This window comes from Ursus arctos, unplaced genomic scaffold (genome assembly GCF_023065955.2).
Source record: "Ursus arctos isolate Adak ecotype North America unplaced genomic scaffold, UrsArc2.0 scaffold_31, whole genome shotgun sequence".
Taxonomy (NCBI): Eukaryota; Metazoa; Chordata; class Mammalia; order Carnivora; family Ursidae; genus Ursus; species Ursus arctos.
The window spans coordinates 14,140,193-14,155,659 of record NW_026622997.1 but is presented as its reverse complement, the minus strand read 5'-3'; the positions used below and the strand labels follow the sequence as shown (position 1 = coordinate 14,155,659).

Below are 15,467 nucleotides of genomic sequence, written 5' to 3'. Positions count from 1 at the left end.
TTACTACGCACAATCAATGCAAGCTCCATGCAACCTAATCCATTGTTAAACCCATTTTGCGGATAAGAGAAACCGAGGTTTTAGAGATGAGGACTTACCCAGATGTTTGAAGCTGAAATTGCAACCCAGGTGTGAATGTACTCACAGTCCAAATGCTAAAGTTCACAATCCACCCTAAACTGATATACTGGTTTTTCCGTATCTTTCAAGTACTCATCAATTCTTATTATATTTCTTTGTATTTTTACCAAACTTATTTCTATTTCTAAAGCCAAGTCCCTCTCTCTTTTGAGGTTCTTCCTCTGTCCTTTTGGAGGACAAATTTTATATCATATAGTAAACTAACATTTGGGCATGAGGCTTTTACTTTACATGATGTTGAAAGGTGGTCATTTAATCTTAAGACTATTTGGTAGCACTAGAATGTGAACTTCTTGGGAGTAGGAACTTGGGACTGTTTCGTTCATTGTTGTATCTCTAGCACCTAGAAATGTGGCTGTCTCAAATATCTCCAAAATGAACAAATCTAAAAATTCCAGTCTCATTGCAGACTTTAAATAGTCAACTATTGCTTGCCTCTTAGCTGAAAATTTTTTTAACTTCAAAAAAATTTTGGTGCTTTATGCAGACTGACATTCTTTATTTTATTGCAAATGCTTTTGAAATGCCACAAATCCATCTTTGCCCTCTGTGTCTGCTCTCTACATCTGTTCACATCTGATGTATTCAGAGTTAAGAATGCCCTAGTTACCAAATAGTAGTTCTTGTTCACTTTGCATGCAATTCAACAATCAAATCATTTTGAATTCTCTCAAGAGGAGAAACTTGCTTCTATATTTGAACTCACTCACATTCAGAGGGAATATGTTTTAATCTTCAACATCTATACAAAATGTCTCACAATTACTTCTAAGGCCCTAATTCTCATATGAACACCAAGCGAAGTCACAAAGGGCTGAATAAGGTAAAGAATGTCTCCAAGGTCACGTGGCCCGTTCATTGCAAAGAAGAGGGCCAGTTATCTTTCCCACTTATCAGCCTCATACATATACCAGACTGTAGTCAAAGACTTTTCAACTGATAGGCTCTCAAAGCTCATGGTGAAGGCAGGAAAACAATTTCTGTTCAAAGAAAAACATCATGAACTCAAGGACTGTTGAAGGTGAATCTAGTAAACCACAAATCGGATCATGGCAAGCCTCTGCTTACGAACTTCTAGTGGCTGGCCATGGCATTGAGAATAAAATCCAAATTCCTTACCTTGGCCTTCAAACCATATGTGATCTGGTCTCTATCCCCTTCTCTCATTTTATTTCATACTCCTTTTCTGCTTGTGTGTTTCACTCCAGCTTCATGCTTTTCCATTCTGTGAACACAACCAGCTCATTCTTGTTGCGGGGCCACGGAATTCGTTGTGGCTTCCTGCCTAGGAGGGCTCCTCTTTCCACTGTGACATGGCTGGTCTCAGGTTAACTGTCATTTTCTTAGACTAGTTTTCTTAACAGAATAACTCCTCTGGTCATTTTCTAGTACATTACTATTTTATCTTGATTATTTCAACATCCCGTAGTGATCAATTAGAGCATTTGCTGCTATTAAAATTGTCTTCTTTGGCTATTGATCATCCCTTCCCACACCAGAGTGTAGCTCAAAGAGATTAGGAAGCTTGTTTGTCTCCATTCCATTATTTATTTATTTTTTTTAATGATTTTTTTATTATATTATGTTAGTCACCATACAGTACATCCCCGGTTTCCGATGTAAGGCTCGATGATTTATTAGTTGTGTATAACACCCAGTGCACCATGCAATACGTGCCCTCCTTACTACCCATCACCGGTCTATCCCATTCCCCCACCCCCCTCCCCTCTGAGGTCCTCAGTTTGTGTCTCATAGTCCATAGTCTCTCATGTTTCATTCCCCCTTCTGATTACCCCCCCTTTCTTTATCCCTTTCTTCCCCTACCGATCATCCTAGTTCTTATGTTCCATAGATGAGAGAAATCATATGGTCCATTCCATTATTTTTATCCACATTGCCAAAATAGTGCTTGAGTACAATATGGGCTCTTAACAAAATGTCTGTGAATGAATGATTGAGTGAATGGAAGGAAGTGGTAAAGCTGGATATCATTTTAGATACAGCCAAATCAACAATTTGGTAGCTGGGAAAATGTGAGCAAATCGTAACTTTCCTAAATCTTTTTTCCATCACCTGTAAAATGGGCTAATATCAATGCTGTAACAGGATTGTTATCACCAATCAAACGTGATAATATGCACTTAAGAGCTTTTGTAAAATAGAAAATACTGCCCAGGTATTACTATTATTACTAGTTATCTTTGGTACAAAGTGGGTTGCCCAAAGGAAAAACGTTGATTAGCAAGCATTGCCAAAAGTTTTCTCCTTTCCAAATGATATATTTGCCTGCTCCTTGTAAAACCATTTGTGGTTAATTTGTTGGTCTTTGATCTAATCATGCTGCAGATGTTCAGAAATGCCATCTTTCTGTGCATTGAGGCTCAGTCACTCGGGTTTGGAAAAGTAATGGGCTGTGCCCAATTTTTCCCCAATGTGTTCAACTCTCAGGGACAATGAAGGGAAAATTTATCTTTTGCCTAACAAGGAGAAACTGAAAAGAAAATTCAACTTTTTGTTTTTGCAGTAAAAAAAAAAAGGGGGGGTGTATAGAAATCCCAGAACTGAATTTTCTAAATTAAAATATTCAATTAGATTTTGCTATCTCCCTAGAGTGAAATATTCTTAGTTGAACATTTGAGTAGCATGTGAAGAGATGAGTTATGACATATTGAGGTTGAGGTCAGGTAATGGAATTTCGATATAATGAGATGACATGCCATATATTTCCTCTTGATTTCAGTCATGTTTGATGGGAAAGTGGGGAAAGGTCATATTTTTTAGCCCATAATTATTCAGGTATGAATCAGTTTGATTTTAGACAGGAATGTGGTTGCCCTAAGCTGTGTAAGTCATATGATCAAGGACACACAAACCTGTCTTATCTTTGTGTCCGTATTGAATGGTGATAGTCAAAGAGTGGTCTGAAGGATCACCTGAATTACCTTTACCTTAGCATGCTTGCTTAAAGTCAGATTCCCAAGCCTCACCCCAACTTACTGATTTGAGGATGAGAACGAGGCCTGGAAATCTGCATTTTTGATAAGGACCCTTGGATAACTCTTATACAAATTAAATTTGGGGAACTGCGAGTCTAGAGCCTTGAGGATGCCATTGTATGATTATCGATGTTCCTCAAATGATCATATTAGTTGTTAAGAAATCTAAAAATTAGATTCAGGGACTGTAGTTTTTGAGAGATCATTAAGTGGAATGCCCATTTCAGGATGACTTTTATTCAGAATGACTAATTTGTAAGCTATCTGGTGAATCTAGCCCTTCTGAAAGACTCGTTCTTTAAGGATCCTGAAGAATGGGGTTTTATTGTGGTAAAAATGTGTTTTTTCTTTTTCTTGCTAAGCCCCATGTCTACTTTCAATGGCTGAACTCAGAGTGAGCAATTTAAGAGAGAACAGGCTGAAACACGTGGAGGAAGAGCCACGGATCCTCAGTGTGTAGGGATGAGGAAGAGAAGTAAATAGGCTGGAGAAAAATGACCTTGGGCCTTTTCTATATGAATCCAAGGTAGGCTTTCTGATGCTTTACCTCCTACATTCAGGAAGCATAATAGCATGAATGGCTCTGCAGTAGATTGCCAGAAGTCAGAAACCAGCTCCACCCTCTACATGCCTTTTCTGTGTGACCTGATGCTGGGTCTCTTTGTCTCATTTGTGTCATTCATAAAAATGGAGTTAATAATAAAATCTACTTCATAGGATTATTGTGGTGATTGAGTTGACAAGGATAAAGTGATTTAAAAAGTGCCTTGCATTTCATAAACTTTCAACAAACAATGACTTTTGATATACTACCTTTTAGGATTAAGGAAAACAAACAAAAAATCAATTTTCTAAAACAGGGCCCTGGAATGCCTACATTTGCACAGGGGAGTGCATGGTTTTCCAATGGTGTAGGAAGTAAGATTTTTCTCTCAGAAGCTGTGACAGTAATAGCTGTCACCACCCTCTGTCCTTGATCCTTAGTCCAAGATAAGTTTCCAAGAATAATTACTTTCTTTTATCCCACAGCAGAAAGACTGGGGATTAGAGCTAATTTGCCTATTTATTTATCTTGGCTGAGGGAATGGAGAGGAAAATACTGGTACTATAAAACTCTCCCTGGATAACCTAGATTACCCTGTGCTGTGGCATCAATTCCCACTCATCTGTCCGCAGTTGTCTGCCGCGGAAAGAACGTTTGGTGATTTCTCCTGCAAATTAAGTGTATTTATTTACTTCCTGGACTCCCCTTATTCCTTAGAATGTTAGTCCTGGAAGACACGGTTTAGTTTATTACCCATTCTGTGTACCTGCCACCTTTCCTTTGTCACCACTGTCTTCCTCTCTCCTCCATCCCCCAATGACTACCACCAACATTTAATAAATGGTAGAACTAAGATCCAGAGATGGTAGGTTACCTACTTAAGTGGTAAATTGGGATTTGACCTCATGTTTGTCTGATGCCAAAGCCCATGCTTTTTAACCACTAGGATATATAGCTTCTCTTTTAAAGCAGGGAAGCAATTAAACAGGATGGGAATGAACAATGAGGATTGAAGTAATCTATATGTAAAGTCAAGAGAATCACTTAAGATGCATTTAGAAGAATTGGAACCTCAGCCATGTGTAGGCAGCAGCATGGTAGACTTACCTGGAACAATTTAAGCATTATGGAGTATTCTGTTTTATCTATGGAAGTGCAGATTATATGAGTATTTGCATGTTCCTCTACTATCGGCTTTGTCATGAACCTGACAAAAACCACCACGCACTTGACTTTATCTCCGATGACATAGATCTGTGGCTCTGAGGCTATTTTGGCACAATAATCGTCTATCAAGAAGAACAGTTAAGACTGGACTGGAGTAAATACAAAGCAGGGCCAGTGAAGCAGTCTAACTAATGTTAGACTTGGTTATTCTATGGTAACAAAAACCCCTCATGATAGCTCAGTGGCTTACTACAGTAGAAGCTTATTTTCACTTGAGCTCCATGCTCACTTCAGGAAAGCGAGGGGTTTGTTTTACCCATTTTCATTCTGAGTCAAAGACTGGTTGAAAGATCACCATCTGGAATGTCATTTGTCACTGTGACAAAGGACAGAAAAAGAGAACTCTCGAAGGTCTAGAACCAAGAATAAATGCTCCAGCCTAGAAGTGATACGTGTTATGTTCTCTTAAAGATCATTGGCCAAAACTAGTCAAAGGGCCCACCCAACCACCAAGGAGCTTGGAGGTGCAATCCTACTGTATGCTTAGAAGGTGAAGAGCTAAAAATATTTAACGAACGACATTAATGACATCATGGTTTCTCAGGAGTGACTGGGGAGCTTCCTAACAATTAGAACTGTTCCCACTTGGATTAATTTACCTTATGAATTGGCAAACCTTCCCATCAACGTAGGGTTCAGGTAGAGAATGAACAACTGTCTTGCATATTATAGAATAGATTTCTAACTGGGCAAGGGATTGAATATAACACATTTTCTCAATTTTTGTGTTGGATATATCACCAGTATTTTTATTAGATAATCTGTATTCCTCAACAAATTTCTAAAAATGCCCTATTCTGAGGTCATTTACAACTCTTTTCTTCTTATTATAATTATTTGCTTTATGTTTAAGTGCTTTAAAATTCTTAGAAGATCTTAGTAATTGTTATGAAACCATGTAAGTCTCCTAGCCCATATCTGGACCCCACCTGCCTGTACTTCTGCTTGAGCACCTGTAGATTAGTAATTATTACCTCAAAAGTATTGTTCAAACGGAAGACCCCAAGGTTCTTTGGTTATAATGAGCAGAACTTGAGACAGGAAGAAGGATTTCCTGATAAAGAGGCTCTTGTGAGAAAAATAACAGACTCTGTGTGTGTGTGTGACATTTGAGAAAATTATTTTGACAATACTTAATACGTATGTGTATGTATTATATATTTTAATATATGTATGTGTAGTAAGGAATAATACTAGGAAGTTAGATTGTGGTGAGGCTGCATTAGGGCTTTAATGTGAGGCTAAGGAATTACAAATTAAATGGTAAACATAAGGTGATAATCAGATGTCAGTTAGACAAGAAACAGCCTACCAAGAAGCAAAAAGTGGAGCTTATTCCTAACCAAAGTTTCCGGAAACCTTTTGTTCAGTGCCAGAGACAAAAGTAACTTTACATATGACCAGAATACAGAACAACAACAACAACAAAAAAAAAAAAAAAAAGAGAGAGAGAGAGAGAGATAGAGAAAGAGAAAGAAAGAAAGAAAGAAAGAAAGAAAGAAAGAAAGAAAGAAAGAAAGAAAGAAAGAAAGAATTTCCCATGATATAAATATTTTTATATTATATTCAGGACTTCACAATAAGGAAATATGGATACTTGACCAAGTATGACCCTTTGGCAGCCAATAATAAAATTTTCTGTTACATATTATAGATGGCTCTATATTTTTAAGATTTTTTATTTTTGAGATTTAGCAGTTGGACTATGATAAGCCTGTGTTATTTGCTTTTTTATTTCATCTTCTCAAGATTTTCTGAGCTTCTTTGGTTTTGTGGGTTGATGTCTTTCATCAGTTTTGGAACATTCTCAGCCATCATTTCTTCAAATTTTTTTCTCTGCACAATTGCCTTTCCCTTTTTCCTTCAGGACTCCAATTATGTGTGTTCACTATTGTCCTACAGGTCTCACATGCTCTGATCTGGTTTTTTCTTTTTTCTGTTTTCATTTATTTTATCTTTGTGCTTCAGGTAGGATATTTTTATTGACCTCTCTTCGAGTTCATCTAACCTTTCCAGCTTTGTCCGTTTCTATTGTGAAGTCCACTCAATAAACTTTTCATTTCAAGTATTTTATGATTTTTGTTGTTGTTGTTCTCAACTTTTTGCAATTTCTCTCCTGGAGTTTCCTCCCTTTCACTGGTTATTTCTATCTTTTCCTCTATTTCTTTATCCTAATTGTGATTGTTTAATGTCCTTGTTAATTCTAACATCTGGGTCTGTTCTGGGTTAGTTTCCATCGGCTGTAATCTTTTGTCTAGACATCACATGTTCCTGATTCTGTGGATGTCTCACAGTTTTGCACTGTATATTTTGTATACTGTATATTTGCAGTATATAAAGGAATTGTAAAGACTGTAGTAGAAAATATTTATCCCCCACTAAAAAGCTATCTCTGTCAGGCAACTAGGGTGAGGGAAAGATCTCTCTGGTTAGATTAAGCTAAGTTGGGGTTAAGTTATAGCTTTAGTTAATTAATTCATCACTGGTTTTTGAAAGTGTTGAGGTGTAAAAGATTCTCCCTTCCAATCTGGCTTGGTGTCCAAGCACCATGTAACTGTGGGATTCTGCTGTGCTCCCCAGCCCTGCCTCAGGATTTCTGTGCCACTGGAGAACTCTCTTTGACTCTCGCCCTGGACCCAATTACTCACATGCTGCTGAGCACTGGATACAAGTCCTAAGGTTGAGAATTGGTAGATAGTGAGGACTTGCTGTGTATCTGAGACTCCTATATATTCAATATCCCATGTTGGTCCTAGGCTGTTAAACATTTGGTCAGCTTCTCCTTTAGCTGTAAAGATTCTCACCCAGTGGCAGGTCTGCTCCCTCACCTGTTCCCTGAGATTAAAGCTAGTTCATATATGGAAGGCTTGTTCCTCTCCGAGGTTTAGTTTCCCCTGTTTCTTTGTGTCCTCAGTTCCCCTGTGGGTTCAATAATGTACACAATTGTGTAATTTAATTGTTTTTTTTAATATAATGGGAATTATGGTCATTTATGATCATCCCCCTCATACGCAGAAGCAGAACTTTGAAGGTCTTCTGGGTTTTAAAATTTAATTTAATTTTTTAAGTTTATATTTATTCATTTGAGAGAGAGAATGAGAGAGGGAGAGAGCACAAGCAGGCAGAGCATCAGAAGGAGGGGGAGAAGTAGGCTCCCAACTGAACAGAGAGCCCGATGATATGGGTCTTGATCCCAAGACCCTGGGATCATGACCTGAGCCGAAAGCAGATGCTTAACTCACTGAGTTGCCCAGGCACCTTCAAGGTCTTCTGGTTTTGAAATCACTTTGTTAATTTTTTTCTGATTATAAAAATAATAGTCCTTTTCAAAATTCCAGAAAGTCCAGAAAATTGAAGAATAGTTTATCAATATGCATTTTCATCATTTTGTAAGACTATCCTAATCCTCTCTGGTTTGCTTCACTTTCAAAATATTTGGTATCCAAGTGGAAAGAATTTTACTTCTCTTCCAATTTTCCATGCAACTTTGGCCTTCAAAATTCTTGTTTATTTCTTGGATTTTGCTTGTTCATTACTCTCCTTTCACATGCACCTTCTGTGCTATGGAAGATGAAACGCATCACCCTAATGTCACACAGCGAACTTCAGTTCTATAGTGTCTCCTCTTTCAAAAAGTATGCTCTTCTTGGTACTCAGAAAATAAAAGATATTTTGGCGCCCCCTCCCCACCAACCACGCGTACTCTCATGATGAGATGGCATGGGCGGTTGGCAGAGACCAATACATTTATTTCCCTCATTATATAGCATTCGATTACAAAGCTATTGAAAAATGCTCGTGGAAATATCACATCATAAGACAGCTGTGGAAGTATTCGGGTTTGTGGAAAGGATCCTTTGAGAGACACAATGAAACTTAGTGATCCTTTGTTGCCAAAAAGGAAAAGAATGAGTCCCCAGCCACGCATTACAGAGCAACAGATCTCTCCTATGATACACGGTGAGGGAAAGACACTAAAAGAATAAATAAGACAACTATTGTCAGATAAAATAAATTCCTTTATTTGGTAACATATAGCTCTTATCCTCCTTTTCAATCAATATCAGCGACTGGATTTTGTTGTGTTCACATACTGATTTCTTTGTGGCTGTCAAGGTAGTTGCATGTGACTCTTCTATCTTGTAAAATAGGTTGCAGTGGAGTTTCCTTTTGTGCATGAGGACTGGCTTCTTATTTACATGGTGACAGTGGATGCGTGCTGCCTGGTGGTAATAGGTTATGTCTGGAAGCCTCCAACTGTTTTTTCTCATACACAAAATGATACTGGTGTTTTACATGTTTACAGATGAACTTTAACCTTGAAATACTCTTTTCTTCTTTATTAAATAAACGGTAATCTAACTCATCTTAGAAATAGTTGAGGTATGGGGCACCTGGGTGGTTAAGCGTCTGCCTTTGGCTCAGGTCATGATGCCGGGATCCTGGGATCGAGCCCCACATTGGGCTCCCTGATCAGCAGGGTCTTCTTCTCCCTCCCCCTGCTTGTGTGAGCTCGCTCTCTCTTTCTCACACTCTCTCTCCCTCTCATATATATAAATAAAATATTAAAAAAAAGAAGCAGTTGAGATAAAGTCTTAATAATAATAATAATAATAATAAATAGTTATGTGCATTTTATGTTTTTAAGACCATTTTTATATTTATTGGCCTGATAGTGGTATCAATTCTGTGAAGAAGATGATTATATCCTGGTTTTTTATTTGTGTTATTTTTTTAAATTTCATTTACTTATTCTAGAGAGAGAGAGCATAAGCAGGAGGGGAATGGGGAGAGGGAGAGAGAATCTCAAGCAGACTCCAGGCTGAGCGGGGAACCCAATGCAGGGCAAGATCTTACCACCCTGAGATCATGAGCTGAGACAAAATGAAGAGTCGACGCTTAACCATCTGTGCCACCCAGGTACCCCTCCTGGTCTTTTATCCATGAGGAGACTGGAATGCATTAAAGCCTTGATACAAAAAAAGAAGTGACTAGCCCGAGACCACAGAAATTTAATGATAGAATTGGGTCAGCACTGCTCAAATTCTTACTTTATGTACTTTGAACGTATTGCTGAATCAGACCTGGGTAGTATGAGAGAAGCACTTCTAAAGACAGGGATGAGAATAGATAAAATTATTGTAACGACATCAATTCAACTTTATTTTTAAATGATGATCTGAAACAGGTTTCTGACTCCATTTTTCCTTTTCCTCTTTCTCATTTAGCTTTTATTTTCTTATCACAAAAGTTACTCACAGCCAAATAGCCAAATGAAAAGTATGGCTTGATTAAGAATCTCTTTTGTCAGTAATTTGTGTCTAATGTTTTTAGCTTTCCCATGGGCTGTTGTAGAAAATGGTAAATCTGGTTTAAATGAAACCTGATCCTGTTCATGGTTTCATAGCAGCTGCCACGGGGTTATGGTATTTTTCAACAGATGCTTCTGTTTCATTTTAAACATAAACTAAGTCTTAGAATATTTACATAAATCATATAAAATATGCCTACACACTTTTGGCTAAATATATTACTATAAAATAGTCTTAAGCAAGTCCCTATCTTTGCCCATTCATAATTATTCACTTAGAATTTGAAAATGAAACCCAAGCCTATACTCTATTTATTAAGATAAAAAAGATTATTCATGTCTTGCACTTTGCTGAAATTCATTTTTTTGAGGATTTTATTTATTCATTTGAGAGAGAGAGAGAGCAGGGGAAGGGGCAGTGGGAGAGGAGAGAAGTAGACTCTCCACTGAGCAGGGAGCCTGACTCGGGACTCGATCCCAGGACCCTGAGATCATGACCTGAGCCAAAGGTAGATGTTTAACTGACTGAGCCACCCAGTGCCCCCTAAAGTTCTTTATTAAAAGACCAAAGCACAAGCTCCATCTCTACACCTGGGGACCTGAAGAATGGTTTGGTCAATCTGATCATTTCCTCCATTTTTATGCCTAACACTATTTATCAAACACTAACAAATTGCTTATACAGCAACGTACATTATAATGTCAATGGAAATAAATAGGATAGTCACAAAATTGAATGGGACACTCTTTTTCCTTAAAGAAGTAGAGCTTGTAATAGTAATTCAAGCAACCAATTACCAATTATGCCTAGGATTAGTTTCTCTGGAGTGTTATAGTTTGTTCAATTTTTTGAAAAAGCATCTCGTCCATGCAAAGCTCTTGTGCTGGGTATGTAAGCACTACAAGGTGAGTGACAGGCAAATAAAACAATGATTGTGACAATTGATAGAAAGAGTTATATAATAGAAGTGCCAGCTCCAGTAAAATAGGACTGAAAGTACAGAGTACGGTGTTAGGTAACAGATTACAAGTTTGATCCCCAAAGCTCATAAAAGGCAGAATCTTGAAGTGGCAGGGTCAAATTTGTCTTGTTGCGTGGGTCACATTTTCATGGTGGCATGTTTGTTCAGTTACTTTGGGCTGGAAATGGTTTTCATGTAAATGGATCCAATAGTGAATTTTTCTTTAAACTTTTTGTTTGCTTGTTTGAGTGTAGTTGACAAACAATGTTCCATCAGTTTCAGGTGTGTAACATAGTGAACTGACAACTTTAAACATTGTACTGTGCTCACCACAGGTGTATCTCCCATCTGTCACCATACAACCCTATTACAATACCATTGTCTATATTCCTTATGCTGTGCCTTTATTCCCGTGACTTACTCAGCCCATAACTGGAAGTCTGTATCTCCCTCTCCCCTTCACCCGTTTTGCTCACCCTCCCATCCCCTTCCCCTCTGACAGCCATCACTTCATTCTCTGCACTTACTGGTCTGATTCTGCTTTTTGTTTGTTTATTCATTTGGTTTTTGTTTTTGTTGTTGTTTGTTTTAGATTCCACATACGTGAACTCATGTAGTATTTGTCTTTCTCAGACTGACTTACTCTCTAGATCCATTCATGTTGTTGCAGATGACATGATCCCATCCTTTTTTATGCCTGTATAATATTCCATTATATATATATATATATATATACACACACACACCACACACACACACACCACATCTTCCTTATCTCTCAGGGGGCTCTTAGGTTGCTTCCATATCTTGGCTATTACAAATAATGCTTCTGTGGAAACCAGTATAAAGTTTCCTCAAAAAAAAAAAAATACCATGTGATCTAATCATTCTGTTAATGGGTATTTACCCAAAGAAAATGGAAACATTAATTTGGAAGGATATATGTACCCCCTATATTTATTGCAGCATTATTGACAAAGGTAAAATTTTAAGGGCAAACCATAGAAGTAAAGCCCATTCTTTACTTAATCCTGAATCATATACAGACATCATTGAATATAACATGTTTCCATGTGCAAGCATCCTAATCTTCCCTTGTCTTGGTATCTTTTCCTAGGTACTCCCTCCTAAGAAAGATGTGAAACCTGGCATGGCTTTCCTGTTTGAACTCTGTCTCCTTCGTGGGAAATATGCTTGTTTTGACCAGGCTGTGGGCTGGGCAGCCTTCCCTTTGTGCGATAACAACTTTGATGTAGTGGAGGGAAAATTCAAGTGTCCCCTTCTCCGAGGACATTATGACCAGACCCTTGACAACTTCAGGAAAATGGAAGATTTGATTTGCTTGGACTTGGACCACTGGCTGTGCAATCTGTACTTTCAGGTTTGTAATATGATTGTGTAAGTGGAAAAAGAACTTAAAATTTTTCTAAAACTGCTCATTTTGAGCCTTTACCTTACTTTTTGTGCTATTGAAAATTTCAAAAAGTATCATAAACCTGTAAAAGCAATCACATCCTAATGCTTTTTCGATGCTGATTAAATCGATATCTGCAAAGAAGGAATACAATTCTAGAATTGGCAGAAATCTTCAGGAAAATTGTATCCAAACTGCTAAGTCATGAGTGGCCCAGAAAAGTCACTCAAATCCTTTGATTCTCAGTTTACAATTTGCTGCTGCCGGAGCTGATCTGTCTCACCAACTTGGGTATAAGGCTATGATGTTTCCTTATCAGAAGAACTAACTGAGCTACTACTGTGTGTTGGGCATTGCTCATTCTAAGGATACAAAAGAGATTAGATATAGTCTGTGCCTTCTGGATGTTTGCCATTTATTTGATGAGACAGACATGTGTTCATAAAAAAGATAATAACCCACATTTCACAGGATAATGGTCATTACAAAGCTCCCTTTGCCATCCATACATATCACTTCAAAGCATGCTTGTCTTATTTACCTCAAAAATTAAAAACGAAAAACAGTCCAAAACACCTTTGGGCATATACTATTTATTTGTATATATTTGGAAATGTATTTTCTTTTTTTTTTTAAAGATTTTATTTATTTATTTGACAGAGATAGAGACAGCCAGCGAGAGAGGGAACACAAGCAGGGGGAGTGGGAGAGGAAGAAGCAGGCTCATAGCGGAGGAGCCTGATGTGGGGCTCGATCCCATAACGCCGGGATCACGCCCTGAGCCGAAGGCAGACGCTTAACCGCTGTGCCACCCAGGCGCCCCTAGAAATGTATTTTCTAACCAAGTCTTTTAGCAGAAATGTCATTGCATAAATTCATTCTAAACAAATACCATGGAGGATCTAAAAAAAAAAATGACAACGTACTAAAGTATAAAGCATTCCAACACAATTTTAGTCTCCATGTGTCCTGTATGTCCAAATTTGTCCTACCTGATTATGATGTCTTTCCACAGTGCCTGTATCATAAAATGCTATGTTTTTTTTTTCTTACTTACCTACATGTTTGACTTTTCCCAATCTGTCTGTCCATCTGTCTGTCTATCTAGCTATCTGGCCAGGCAGCTCTCAATCAATCAATCTAATCTAATGTATGTGTATATGTATGCATCTATCTATTTATATATCTGCCATCTACCTATCACCATCATCTATTTACCTAAGTAACAGAACTATTAAATATGGACATTTCCAGATATCCAAACACATGCAATTTTGGCTTAAAAATCAGCAGCTATATATCCTTCTTCTGTGATGGTCTTACTATTTCTTATTTGTTTTAAATTGAATCAGCTGGCATTTTTTCCCCTTTTAGCTAATTCCTTTATAATGTTTTGCTGAAATAACTTTTTGAAATATTATAGGGTGCTGTTAAGAAAATAAATTGAAATCTAAATCCAAATACGTGCCTTTCTGCTGATTCTGAAAATAGTGCCATTCTGAGTCAAATCTGACTATATATTGGAGTCATGTAAGGAGCTTTAAAAATACCATGCTTAGGTCTTGTTCCCAGAGATTTTGATTCCGTTGTTTTGAGGTGGGGGTGTCAGGATCGGAAGTTTTTAAAAGTTTCTAAGGTTTAGAAACACTGATATAAATACATTTGAAAATGAATTCAAAGGAGTTACTGAAAAAATCACCCAAATTTTGAAGAAAACTGTAGATAACTATTGAACAAATTAGTAACTTGAATACTGTACCACGAAGTCAAAATGGAATAAAAATAAAAGTAGAGTTGTAAAAGAAAATCAGTTTTGATATCGGTTTACTAGCTAATGTGAAAGATATCTATAATTTTTACTAATTGTTACCTAAAATTCAGTTGTCTGTAAATTATAGCAAGGAAAGTCAGCATCAATTTTATTTCATAAAATGTCATCTGGATAGTACCAGTATTGGTTTAAAGATACATGCACTTTATAATTGAGATAAATCAAGAAGTGATGTTTAAAATTTATAAGGTCAAGAAACAGTTATTTGATAAATAACATTAGAAAGCTTGATTTCACTAAAATCTACCCGATTTAGACCCATTACTAAAATTTTCCTTTTTTTTTCTGACTCCCTTTAAAAAAATGGTGAAAAGAAAAAATTGGTGAAAAGTAAAATTATGATTTATTTGTAGAGCCCATGGCCATTATTCATTACAGATGGTTGTAATTCTCTAATTTTATTATTTAATAACAAATCTTTCTCTGTATATTTCATGGGTGGGGGGCAGGGTGAGTCTTATTAATGAGAATAGTGCCATTAGTCAAGATACAATTTTCTGATCATAAGGCAGAATAAGTAGGAATGTATTTGCTTCTCTTTCATGAGGATAAAAATGAAATTTTCTTATCTTGAAACCTGATTTTCCTCTTATGTGAAATTCTAAAATATTAGGATTTTTCCAATGAGAGTTTTCTCAAATGCAATTTTGAACAAGTCAATGTAATTTTTGAGTACTCTTTTTGGAGTTACTCAGGAAAAAAATAATAACTTGGAACAGGGAAGAGACAAGATGAGCAAACCAGATAGATCCGAAAAGTGGTTTCTGTAATGCAGCCTTAGAAGAGATGAAAGGAAGTAAGTCAGATAAATTATGATCATTTCCCTCCCATTCTGTTAGTGGAAGGAAAGTGCCAGGGCATGTGGCTTAACCGTGACCTCACATGCTCTACCACTTTGTGATTAGGGATAGAATTCAGGCTCACACCCTGAGCTCTCCGGAGACAGGAGAACAGGTCTGATTCAGCCCCCACAGGGTGTGTGAAATAATTCAAGGGGAGCAACTAGGCAAGCAGGATAGTCTTTAACTTTTTCCCAAACTC

At 37.3% G+C, this 15,467-nt stretch overlaps 1 protein-coding gene across 1 annotated transcript in view; it reads left to right on the top strand.

The window, feature by feature from the left end:
• Positions 1 to 15,467, top strand: part of LOC113264239 (uncharacterized) — a gene marked incomplete at its 5' end in the record, with an annotated part of 288,777 nt that overhangs the window by 83,104 nt on the left and 190,206 nt on the right. The gene's annotated exons all lie outside the window — the stretch shown is intronic.